The sequence below is a fragment of the Arachis hypogaea genome, chromosome 11 (genome assembly GCF_003086295.3).
Source record: "Arachis hypogaea cultivar Tifrunner chromosome 11, arahy.Tifrunner.gnm2.J5K5, whole genome shotgun sequence".
In the NCBI taxonomy this organism is placed as follows: domain Eukaryota; kingdom Viridiplantae; phylum Streptophyta; class Magnoliopsida; order Fabales; family Fabaceae; genus Arachis; species Arachis hypogaea.
In genome coordinates, this window is record NC_092046.1 from 128,217,446 (window position 1) to 128,230,478 (window position 13,033).

General features: G+C 36.3%; 1 long non-coding RNA gene and 1 other non-coding gene across 2 annotated transcripts; one reads left to right on the forward strand and one right to left on the reverse strand.

Moving 5' to 3' along the window:
* The first annotated feature begins 3,720 nt into the window (after window positions 1-3,720).
* On the forward strand, window positions 3,721-3,828 carry LOC112724577 (small nucleolar RNA R71). Its single transcript, XR_003163733.1, has one exon. It is a non-coding gene; the product is annotated as a small nucleolar RNA R71 (small nucleolar RNA).
* Window positions 3,829-9,570: 5,742 nt separating this feature from the next.
* On the reverse strand, window positions 9,571-10,531 carry LOC140175973 (uncharacterized). Its single transcript, XR_011867092.1, has 2 exons — window positions 10,385-10,531; window positions 9,571-10,277 (listed from the first exon to the last, which is right to left on the reverse strand). It is a non-coding gene; the product is annotated as an uncharacterized lncRNA (long non-coding RNA).
* Window positions 10,532-13,033: the final 2,502 nt, after the last annotated feature.

Consider the following 13,033-nt stretch of genomic DNA (forward strand, 5'->3'; position numbering starts at 1 on the left):
GATAAAAAGAAGAGAATATACTATAAATTCCAAAATATCAATGAAACTTAGCTCCAATCAGATGAGCAGGACTTGTAGCTTTTTGCCTCTTGAATAGTTTTGGCATCTCGCTTTATCCATTGAGGTTCAGAATGATTGGCATCTATAGGAACTCAGAGTTCAGATAGTGTTATTGATTCTCCAAGTTCAGTATGTTGATTATTGAACACATCTACTTTATGAGTCTTGGCCGTGGCCCTAAGCACTTTGTTTTCCAGTATTACCACCGGATACATAAATGCCACAGACACATAACTGGGTGAACCTTTTCAGATTGTGACTCAGCTTTGCTAAAGTCCCCAATTATAGGTGTCCAGGGTTCTTAAGCACACTCTGTTTTTACTTTGGACCTTGACTTTAACCGTTCAGTCTCAAGTTTTTACTTGACACCTTCACGCCACAAGCACATGGTTAGGGACAGCTTGGTTTAGCCGCTTAGGCCAGGATTTTATCCCTTTAGGCCCTCCTATCCACTGATGCTCAAAGCCTTGGATCCTTTTTATTACCCTTGCCTTTTGGTTTTAAGGGCTATTGGCTTTTTGCTCTTGCCTTTTGGTTTAAAGAGCTTTTGGCTTTTTCTGCTTGCTTTTTCTTTTTCTTTTTCTTTTCTTTTTTTTCGCTATTTTTTTCTTCTTTTTTTTTGCAAGCTTTTGTATTCACTGCTTTTTCTTACTTCAAGAATTATTTTTATGATTTTTCAGATTATCAAGTAACATTTCTCCTTGTTCCTTATTCTTCAAGAGCCAACATATTTAACATTCATAAACAACAACTTCAAAAGACATATGCACTGTTCAAGCATTCATTCAGAAAACAAAAAGTATTGTCACCACATCAAAATAATTAAACTAGTTTCAAGGATGAATTCGAAACCATGTACTTCTTATTCTTTTGTAATTAAAACATTTTTTCATTTAATAGAGGTGATGGATTCATATTCATAACTTTAAGGCATAGACACTTAGACACTAATGATCATGTAATAAGACACAAATATAAATAAACATAAAGCTCAAAAATCGAAAAATAGGAAAATAAATAAACAAGGAGATTAAGGAATGAGTCCACCTTAGTGAGGGTGGCGTCTTCCTCTTCTTGAAGAACCAATGGTACTTTTGAGCTCCTCTATGTCTCTTCCTTGCCTTTGTTGCTCCTCCCTCATGGCTCTTTGATCTTCTCTAATTTCATGAAGGATGATGGAGTGATCTTGGTGCTCCACCCTTAGTTGTCCCATGTTGGAACTTAATTCTCCTAGGGAGGTGTTGATTTACTCCCAATAGTTTTGTGGAGGGAAGTGCATCCCTTGAGGCATTAGTGGTTATGGAAAAATAAAAAAGCAATGCTTTTCACCAAACTTAAAATGTTTGCTCGTCCTCGAGCAAAAGAAGAAAGAAGTGAGTAGAAGAAGAAGAAAATGGAGGAGATGGAGGTGTGTAAATGGTTCGGTCAAGGGGGTTTTAGGTGGTTATGATGTGTGAAAAGGAAGGAGTGATGGGTTGAATTTAAGTGGGTGGTTGCAGGTGGGTTGTATGATGGTTTTGGAGGAGTAATGGAGGTGATTAGTGGAGGTTAATTGAGGAAGAATGTTATGAAAAGGTGTGAAGATGAGAGAAGAAGTGGTAGGGATCCTGTGGGGTCCACAGATCCAGTGGGGCCAAGGACTTAACATCCCTGCTCCAATTAGGCGTGTAAAACGCCCTTGCTGTGCAATCCTAGCATTTTACGCCAGACTGCTGCCTGTTTCTGGCGTTAAACGCCCAAATGTAGCTTGTTTCTGGCATTAAATGCCAGCTTGGTGCCTGTTTCTGGCGTTAAATGCCAGACTGATGCTTGTTTCTGGCGTTTAAACGCCAGACTGCTCTCCTCCAGGGTGTGCTGTTTTTTCATTCTATTTTTCATTCTATTTTTGATTTTTCAGTAGTTTTTTTTGTGACTCCACATGATCATCAATCTAATAAAACATGAAATAAACATAGAAATAAAAATAAAATAAAATAATTAAGTAACATTGGGTTGCCTCCCAACAAGTGCTTCTTTAATGTCAGTAGCTTGACAGTAAGCTCTCATGGAGCCTCACAGATAATCAGAGCTTTGTTGGAACCTCCCAACACCAAACTTAGAGTTTGACTGTGGGGGCTTTGGTTGACTCTGCAGTGAGAGAAGCTTTTCATGCTTCCTCTCCATGGTTACAGAAGGAGATTCTTGAGTTTGAAACACAAGGTTGTCCTCATTCAGTTGAAGGACTAACTCTCCTCTGTCCACATCAATCACAGCTCTTGCTGTGGCTAGGAAGGGTCTTCCAAGGATGATGGATTCATCCTCTTCCTTTCCAATGTCTAGGATTATGAAATTAGCAGGGATGTAAAGGCCTTCAACCTTTACTAGCACGTCCTCTACTTGTTCATAAACCTGTTTTCTTGAGTTGTCTGCCATCTCTAATGAGATTCTGGCAGCTTGCACCTCAAAGATTCCCAATTTCTCCATTACAGAGAGTGGCATGAGGTTTATCCCTGACCCAAGGTCACATAGAGCCTTCTCAAAGGTCATGGTGCCTATGGTACAAGGTATTAAGAACTTTTCAGGTTCCTGTTTCTTCTGAAAAAATGTCAGTTGATCCAGATCACTCAGTTCATTGATGAGCAAGGGAGGTTCATCTTCCCAAGTCTCATTACCAAATAATTTGGCATTCAGCTTCATGATTTCACCAAGGTACTTAGCAACTTGCTCTTCAGTAATTTCTTCATCCTCTTCAGAGGAAGAATACTCATCAGAGCTCATGAAGGGCAGAAGGAGGTTCAATGGAATCTCTATGGTCTCTAGGTGAGCCTCATATTCCTTTGGTTCCTCAAAGAAAAACTCCTTATTGATCACTGGACGTCCCAGGAGGTCTTCCTCACTGGGATTCACGTCCTCTCCCTCCCTTGTAGGTTCGGCCATGATGGTCAAATCCATGGCCTTGCACTCTCTCTTTGGATTTTCTTCTGTATTGCTTGGGAGAGTACTAGGAGGAGTTTCAGTGACTCTTTTACTCAGTTGGCCCACTTGTGCCTCCAAATTTCTAATAGAGGACCTTGTTTCATTCATGAAACTTAAAGTGGCCTTAGATAGATCAGAGACTATATTTGCTAAGCTAGATGGATTCTGCTCAGAATTCTCTGTCTGTTGCTGAGTGGATGATGGAAAAGGCTTGCTATTGCTAAACCTGTTCCTTCCACCATTATTAAAGCCTTGTTGAGACTTTTGTTGATCCTTCCATGAAAAATTTGGATGATTTTTTCATGAGGGATTATAGGTGTTTCCATAGGGTTCACCCATGTAATTCACCTCTGCTATTGCAGGGTTCTCAGGGTCATAAGCTTCTTCTTCAGAAGAGGCCTCTTTAGTACTGTTGGATGATTCCTTCAATCCATTCAGACTCTGAGAAATTATATTGACTTGCTGAGTCAATATGACATTCAGAGTATCAATTTCAAGAACTCCCTTCTTCATAGGCGTCCCATTACTGACAGGATTCCTTTCAGAAGTATACATGAACTGGTTATTTGCAACCATGTCAATGAGTTCTTGAGCTTCTGCAGGCGTTTTCTTTAGGTGAATGGATCCACCTGCAGAATGGTCCAATGACATTTTAGATAATTAAGAAAGACCATCATAGAATATATCCAGGATGGTCCATTCTGAAAGCATGTCAGAAGGACACTTTTTGGTCAGTTCCTTGTATCTCTCCCAAGCTTCATAGAGGGATTCACCTTCCTTCTGTTTGAAGGTCTGAACATCTACTCTAAGCTTACTAAGTTTTTGAGGAGGAAAGAACTTGGCTAAGAAAGCCGTGACCAGCTTATCCCAAGAGTTCAGGCTATCTTTAGGTTGAGAGTCCAACCATACTCTAGCTCTGTCTCTTACAGCAAACGGGAAAAGCATAAGCCTGTAGACCTCGGGATCAACCCCATTGGTCTTAACAGTATCACAGATCTGCAAGAATTTAGTTAAGAACTGAAAAAGATTTTCAGATGGAAGTCCATGAAAATTGCAGTTCTGTTGCATCAGAGAAACTAGTTGATGTTTTAGCTCAAAATTGTTTGCTCCAATGGCAGGAATTGAGATGCTTCTTCCATGTAAATTGGAATTGGGTGCAGTAAAGTCACCAAGCATCTTCCTTGCATTTTTATTATTTTCGGCCATGTCTCCTTCTTTTTCGAAAATTTCTGTCAGATTTTCTCCAGAGAGTTGTGCTTTAGCTTCCCTTAGCTTCCTTTTTAGAGTCCTTTCAGGTTCAGGATCACCCTCAACAAGAATTTTCTTATCCTTGTTCCTGCTCATATGACAAAGAAGGAAATAACAAAGAAAATATGGAATCCTCTATGTCACAGTATAGAGATTCCTTTATGTGAGTAGAAGAAAAGAAATTCGAACACCAGGAGGAAGAGAGTGTTTGAATTTTTAGATGAAGAGAAGTGTTAGTAAATAAATAAAATAATTAGAAAGAGATGAGGGGGAGAGAATTTCAAAAATTAAATAAAAAGAAAAGAAAAATATTTTTGTTTTTAATTAAAGTTAGAATTAAAATTCAAAAATTTAAAAAGAAAAATGAAATTAAATTAAATTTAAAACAATTAATTATTTAAAAAGGAATTTTTGAAAAAGAGGAAGGGATTTTCAAAAATTAGAGAGAGAGTTAGTTAGGTAGTTTTGAAAAAGATATGATTAAAACAAAAAGATAGGATTACAAAAAAAAAAGGATTTGAAAATTAATTTTGAAAAGATATGATTGAAACTTAATTTGAAAAAGATTTGAAAAGAAAATTAAACATATTTGAATTTTGAAGTTAAAGTTGATTACTTGACTAATAAGAAACTAAAAGATATGATTTTAAAATTTAAAGATTGAACCTTTCTTAATAGGCAAGTAACAACTTGAAAATTTTTTGAATCAAAACATTAAATGCTAGTAGTAATTTCAAAAATTATAAAATAAAATAAGAAAAAGATTTTGAAAATTAATTTGAATATTTTCGAAAACATTAAAAAAAAATGAAAAATATTTCGAAAAATTTTAAAAAGGAATTCGAAAATATTAAACGGAAACTGAAAAAGATTTGATTTTTGAAAAAGATTTTGAAAAAGATAGAATTTTAAAATAGAAAATTTGATTTGACTTATAAGAGATAACAAGATTTTAAAATTTTTTGAAAAAGTCAACTCAAATTTTCGAATTTGATGAGAAGAAAAAGGGAAAGATATTTTTTTGATTTTTGAATTTTTAATGATGAAAGAGAAAAACAACAAAAAGACTCAAAACATGAAGATTATGGATCAAAACACATGATGCATGCAAGAACACTATGAATGTCAAGATGAACACCAAGAACACTTTGAATGTCAAGATGAACACCAAGAACTTATTTTTGAAAATTTTGAAGAAGAGAAAAACATGCAAGACACCAAACTTAAAGATTTTTAATTTTTAGACATTAACAAATTAAAAATGCATATGAAAAACAAGAAAAGACATAGAACAAGAAATTTTAAAGATCAAACAAGAAGACTTACCAAGAACAACTTGAAGATCATGAAGAATGCAATGCATGAATTTTCGAAAATGAAAGAAAAGTAACAACATGCAATTTGACACCAAACTTAAAAATTGACACTAGACTCAAACAAGAAACATAAAATTTTTGGTTTTTATGATTTTATTAATTTTTTTGGATTTTTTGAAAATTAATTTAAAAAATAAAAAATAAGGATTTCAAAATTTTTTATAAGAATTCCAGGAATCTGCAATGTTAGTCTAAAGCTTCGGTCCAGGAATTAGACATGGCTCACTAGCCAGCCAAGCTTTCAGTGAAAGCTCCGGTCCAAAATACTAGACATGGCCAATGGCCAGCCAAGCTTCAGCAGATACAAATAAAAAATACAACAGCTGATACTTCATCCAACTTCATATGCTGATAAGTGGAAGCCTCGGTCCAAATGAATCATACATGGCTTTACAGCCAGCCAGGCTTCAACGTGCTTCATGAAACTTTAGAATTCATTCTTAAAAATTCTGAAGAACATAGAATAATTTTTTTTTTGTATTTTTTGAAGAATTTTCGAAAATAAAAATAATAAAAACAAAAAGCTTAAAATTAAAATAAAATTACCTAATCTGAGCAACAAGATGAACCGTCAGTTGCCCAAACTCGAACAATCTCCGGCAACGGCGCCAAAAACTTGGTGCATGAAATTGTGATCATCAATGGCGCCAACAACTTGGTACGCACAATTGTAATCTCAACTCTTTATCACAACTTCGCATAACTTACCAGCAAGTGCACTGGGTCGTCCAAGTAATAAACCTTACGTGAGTAAGGGTCGATCCCACGGAGATTGTCGGCCTGAAGCAAGCTATGGTCACCTTGTAAATCTCAGTCAGGCGGATTCAAATGGGTATGGTGAATTGATAATAAAAACATAAATAAAATATAAATTGGGATAGAGATACTTATGTAATTTATTGGTGAGAATTTCAGATAAGCGTATAGAGATGCTTTCGTTCCTCCTGAACCTTTGCTTTCCTGCTGTCTTCATCCAATCATTCCTACTCCTTTCCATGGCAAGCTGTATGCTGGGCATCACCGTTGTCAATGGCTACTTCCCATCCTCTCAGTGAAAATGGTCCAAGATGCTCTGTCACAGCACGGCTATTCATCTGTTAGTTCTCGATCATACTGGAATAGGATCCATTGATCCTTTTGCGTCTGTCACTACGCCCAGCACTCGCGAGTTTGAAGCTCGTCACAACCATCCCTTCCCAGATCCTACTCGGAATACCACAGACAAGGTTTAGACTTTCTGGATCTCAGGAATGGCCATCCATGGGTTCTAACTTATACCACGAAAATTCTAATATCTCGAACTCGGTCCCCTGTATTAGATATCCAAGAGATACCCATTGAATCTAAGGTAGAACGGGAGTGGTTGTCAGGCACGCGTTCATAAGTTGGGAATGATGATGATTGTCATGATCATCACATTCACATTGAAGTGCGAATGAATATCTTAGAAGTGGAATAATTTTGTATTGAATAGAAAAACAGTAGTACTTTGCATTAATCCATGAGGAACAGCAGAGCTCCACACCTTAATCTATGGTGTGTAGAAACTCCACCGTTGAAAATACATAAGTGATGAAGGTCCAGGCATGGCCGAGAGGCCAGCCCCCAAATGTGATCTAAAGATGAAACTAAAGATGTAAAGACAATAGTAAAAAGTTCTATTTATACTAAACTAGTTACTAGGGTTTATAGAAATAAGTAAATGATGCAGAAATCCACTTATGGGGCCCACTTGGTGTGTGCTTGGGCTGAGCATTGAAACTTTCACGTGGAGAGGTCTTTCTTGGAGTTGAACGCCAGTTTATAACCTGTTTCTGGCATTTAACTCCACTTTGCAACCTGTTTCTGGCGTTTAACTCCAGAATGCAACATGGAACTGGCGTTTAATGCCAGTTTGCATCATCTAAACTCGAGAAAAGTATGGACTATTATATATTTCTGGAGAGCCCTGGATGTCTAATTTCCAACGCAATTGAGAACGCACCATTTGGAGTTTTGTAGCTTCAGAAAATCCACTTTGAGTGCAGGGAGGTCAGAATCCAACAACATCTGCAGTCCTTCTTCAACCTCTGAATCTGATTTTTGCTCAAGTCCCTCAATTTCAGCCAGAAAATACCTGAAATCACAGAAAAACACACAAACTCATAGTAAAGTCCAGAAATGTGATTTTTATTTAAAAACTAATAAAAATATACTAAAAACTAACTAAATCATACTAAAAACTATGTAAAAACAATGCCAGAAAGCATATAAATTATCCGCTCATCATCTAGGCATTTGCATTTTGCATAAAGCTACAAAAGGCCCCAAAGAAAATATGGTTATCATCATTCCATGTAACCCTTTCAAAGACAAGAATGATCCTTTCTTACTCACTTTTCCTAAAAAGCTCCACCCTTTTTAATAAAAGGAAAATTCATATACAAGTCTAAGAGCAAGAAACTTAAGTCACAATGCTTAGCAAACACAGAATTAAACAAACTACTAATAAAAGTTTTGATGAACTTATAGTCCAATAATGGTGGTCAGTGATATTCCATCTATTTGTATAGACTTCGAAGCCATCAAGAGGGTCTTTTCTTCTTGTTCTCTCTACAGCTAAGGGAAATGAAGGGCTCTCAAACGGTTTTGCTGCAATTTCAAACCTAATATACCTCTCTGGCTTTAACCCCTTAAAAGAAAACCTTACAACATTTTCTCTATTTTTTTGCCCTACCAAAACTAAATAAAACTTACATAAGTACAGCCACCACCGGTTGCAATCCCACTCTTTCTCCTTCTTACCACTACCCTCAATCACCGCATTTTCCTTCAAGAGCGAGTTGATAAGAGAATCGAACTGCTTGATAGCATTCCTGACGAAGTCCTGGATGGCGTCCCATCAGAAGTTGTTTCCACTGCCGTTGTCGGTGCTGTTAGCATCGTCGGAGCAGAGGCGTTGAGGCAGCGATAGAAGGAATGGAAATTGGAAGAAGGAAAAAGAATGAGCAAGGGTCTTCTGAGAAGAAAAGGGATTGAAGATTGCTTCTTGTTGTTTGGGAAACTCAGCTTCGATGCTGTGAGTGCATACGACGCCGTTTTGAATTATGGGGACTAATTTGTCCCATTTTAAAAGGTTTTCCTCCACATGTGCATCTACAACAGCCAGGTCAGCGTAACAAGAGCCACGTCAGACTTTTCTGTTGAGTCTGACAGACCCAATGGAATGGAGGGATACATATGTCCACCTTTTAAAGAGGTCAGGGATTTAAATGTATTTTTCAATCTTCAGGGATAAAAATGTCTGCGGAACAAAAAGTTAGGGACCTATTTGTTTTTTTTCCCTAAATAAAACATCATCAACCCTAGCCTTAGTCCTCGGATCACAGATTCACATTTCACAGCTCCCCAAGAACACAATGAACCCTAATCCTCTTCTCTCAAATCTCAATCTCTATGCACCCTACCGCTGTTGTACTCTACCCCCATTTGCCCCCACTCCCGTCACCAGCGCTATTGCACCTTAGCTGCATTTGCCCTACTCACGTCGCTGTCGCTGTTGCACCCTGCCCATGTCTACCCTCACTCGCATCATCGGCGCTACTGTACCCTACTAGCGTCTAGCCCCACTCTCGTTGTGGCGCTGCTCATGTCCCCACCATCCGTCGGCTTGCTCGCGTACTTTGTTTTGCCATTCAGCGCTCCTCCTGCCACCATGTTCATTCAGACTTCAGCATCTACTCATCGTGCTCGCTTTGCTTGAAAGTATGTTACTCTGCCTTGATCACTGAAATTTTTAAGTACATATGCAGATTAGATAAGTGGTTATTTAATTTGATTTAATTTAATTTGTGGAGTGGGAACTTATTAAAACACTGAGAATTTGATTAATCAATGATTATTTATCAACCTAGCCTAAGTACATATGCAAATTAGATAATTAACAAGTAAAGAAACTAGAGAGAGGAGTTCATGACTTCATGCTATTTCTGTTATATACATATAAATTATTTGTCATAAATTTATATTTCTCTCAAAAATTTATTTAAATATTAAGAAATTAGAGAGAGAGGAGTTCATGGCTTCATGTTGTTTCTGTTACATAAATATTTTTTATTTGTTTATATTAATGTTAAATTTATCAAAAATACTATATGTACACTAAAATAAGATCTCATGCCTTCCCTTCTCTTTCAGATCTTGCCGCCTCCCTCAGATCCTTGCTTCCTTGATCCGTCTCTTTGTCGACCACCATCATCCTTGTATCACCGCCATGCTAGAGGTCGGACAGCTCACCGCTGACAATGGTCGTTCTTGGTTTTTTGCCGCTCCTCCTGGTCGTTTTTGCTTTTTCGTCGCTTGTCACCTCATCTTTCTCCATGTCAAACCGCCTCCTTCGTCTCTATTCTACTTATTTTCGATTGCTGGTTTCGATCTCCTTACTTAGTTCTAGATCTGGTTCACTAAGTTGTCTTGGTCTTTCCTCCTTTGTCACCGCTTCTCTTCCATGGCAGGAGGTTCTGGCTCGCAAAGCTCCTCCTTGGCCATGGTCCGCAACTGTTTCAACTTCTCCTTGAGTATTGTAGTTTGCCTAGAGTTTTCCACTTTTCCTTCTACTTGAGTCTCTTCCTTCCACTTTTCCACTTCTCCTTAAGACCCCTACATGTTCAACAATTTTATTATTTCAAGTACCATATATATATATATATATAATATATATATATAGACAAACACACACACACTAACTAGAATCGTTACGCACGTACCTACTATGCCATATGTGCCATGGCATAAGGAAGGCTGAGAATGCCAACACCAACCATGGGTAAAAATAGTGTAATCATATGGCTAAAAGCATTAATTGAATACAAAGAAATGAAATAGTGACCCTCTAAAACTAACATGGAATGATACTCCAAATTCTAAAAAAATAGCAGTAGACACAAAAGCAAAATATGAACATTGTTGTTTTAGAAAGCAAGGTATCAAAATGTAGAAAAATATTGTTTTTAAAAAGTGTAAAAAAATTATTAAAAAAACTTCGTTCTGTATTTATAGATTATAATCAAACACGCACCGAATCATACCCTAAAATTTGATTATAATCAAACATGCTCTAGGTTGTAATCAAACTCACAAATCTAAATCAAAATCCAAAAATATATTATAATCAAATATCGTCTAAATCATAATTTGAAATTCATTTATAATCAAACACACTAAAGATAATAATTAAACTTAAGAATCCAAATCAAAGTTCAAAAATCAAATTATAATCAAATTCGTTTTATATCATAATTCGAAATCCAACTATAACCAAACACTAAGACCTAAATCAAAGTAATCTAATGTATATTTGATATGAAACAAGATTAGGCCAAGTTTATTAATAGGTCAAAAATCAAAATCACAAGAAAGAAAGGCATATCTTAGTTCAAACATTTTCACAAGTATTTGGTGCTCAAGTGCAACAGAATGCTCATAATAACCACTTTCACAATAAAGGTGTCAAATATGCTAATAATCAAACTCAAATACAAATCAAAGTTCATAACAACATTATAATCAAACATTGCTAAAGATAATAACCAAACATACTTAGGATATGAATATTACAATAGATACAAATGGTTTTCACAATTCAATAGCTACATGTATACAACAAAATTCTCTACCTCTCTCCCTTGATAATGAAATGTACATGGAAGCTCATAATAACTTAGTAACTATTACATTATGAAGAAGGTATGATAAATGATATAAACAACTAGAAGCTTTAAGATTATTAAAATCTATTGCTTTTTATTCATCGAATCATCATGTGAAGCCAAATATTTATCCAACTTGAATCCCGCTTCTTCTGCCTCCTTCCAAATATCCTTGCATTTCGTGGTTCTCCCGGAGGCCATGTAGATTCCAAGCAAGTTCTTGCATATGTCATAAGTGGGAGAAAACCCAGCTTCTTTAAGCTTTGAAAACTATCTCACGTCTCTAGGTATATCATTCAAAACAACAACAATAAGCCGGAAGATCGAAGACACAGTTTGAAGCCTCCTTTTCCCAAACTATAGCCAATGCCTCCCTGTATTTTCTTATGCTGTAATAATTGTGAATCAAACAACTAAACATGATAACACTTGGTTCAGAGCAAAACTGTATGAAGTGTTTTTTGAGTGAAAATCAAACAGCGAGAAGAGAAAAATCTCACAAAGGTTTTGTTTTGTTTATTGGTAACTTCTTCGCGTGAATGTATCAAAAAGCAAGCAGAGAGGCCTGAGAAGACCATGAAGCATGAAGAACAACAAAGACGAAGATACAAATGCGGCGAAGAATAACAAAAAATATGCAATCACGGTGAAAATAGTGGCCGAGAGAGGAGGTGTAGGAGAAAGTGTCTTCATTGTGTTTTGTGTGTACAACTGCGTAGTTTGGGCCTTTAGGGAGGGCTTGAGTTTTTAGTTTTAGAATACTGTAGTGTATAGATGTATTTTTATACTAGTGGCTGATTTTGGTGATTGATTTTAGTGTACACTTTGCATAACTCTAAATTTATATAGAGATTAATTAATAAATAAATTTATTATCTTTTATTTTTAGGTAAAAAACCTTATTATTAAACTACAAATGATGATGATGTTGCTGTTGTATTTGAAGTCATAGATTAGTGATGGTGTTGTTGCAGCAAATGGAATGCTTATGGAGACATGGAGTTAAATGATTTTATTTGTGTTTATGTTATTAATTTAAGCAAATATTTTTTATGTGAAATTGAAGATTTGATGGTTATGTTGCATATGGGATGATTGTATTGTTTGTGGGATAATTTGTGTTGTTTATATTAAATTTTTAATTTGTATGCTTTTTAGGTTATATAATAATATTGTATTTTTCGTTAACCCGCAGATAGGGTCGGATACCCGCGGGTAAAGTGTAGGTAGGGTTAAAGTTGGGTTGTTTTTAACCTATGGGTAGAGTTAGGGTTGGGTCCAAATCCTACCATATCTTACCCATTTCCACTCCTAGGCTGATATGGAGATCAACAAGCTGAAGAGAGAGATCCTTAATTTACAGGAAGAATAGCTAACTGAGAGCAAGTAGTAGGATGGGGGACTGAAAGCTCCTGACTGGATGGGCTCAATGGTCTTTTCTTCCAGAAGCATGGGGACACTGTCGGCAAAGAGGTATATGATGTAGTGAATCAATTTTTTCAGGAAAGATCCTTGCCAGGTAACATTTGCGAAACTACCATAGTTTTGATAACAAAAGTTAAACATCCCGAATCTCTAAATCAGCTTAGGCCAATTAATTGTTGTAACTTGATAGATAAGATTATTTTTAGAATGCTAGTATTAAAGTTGAAAAAGATCATTGCTAAATTGTCTCTCCTATACAAAATACTTTGTTAGGGGTAGATT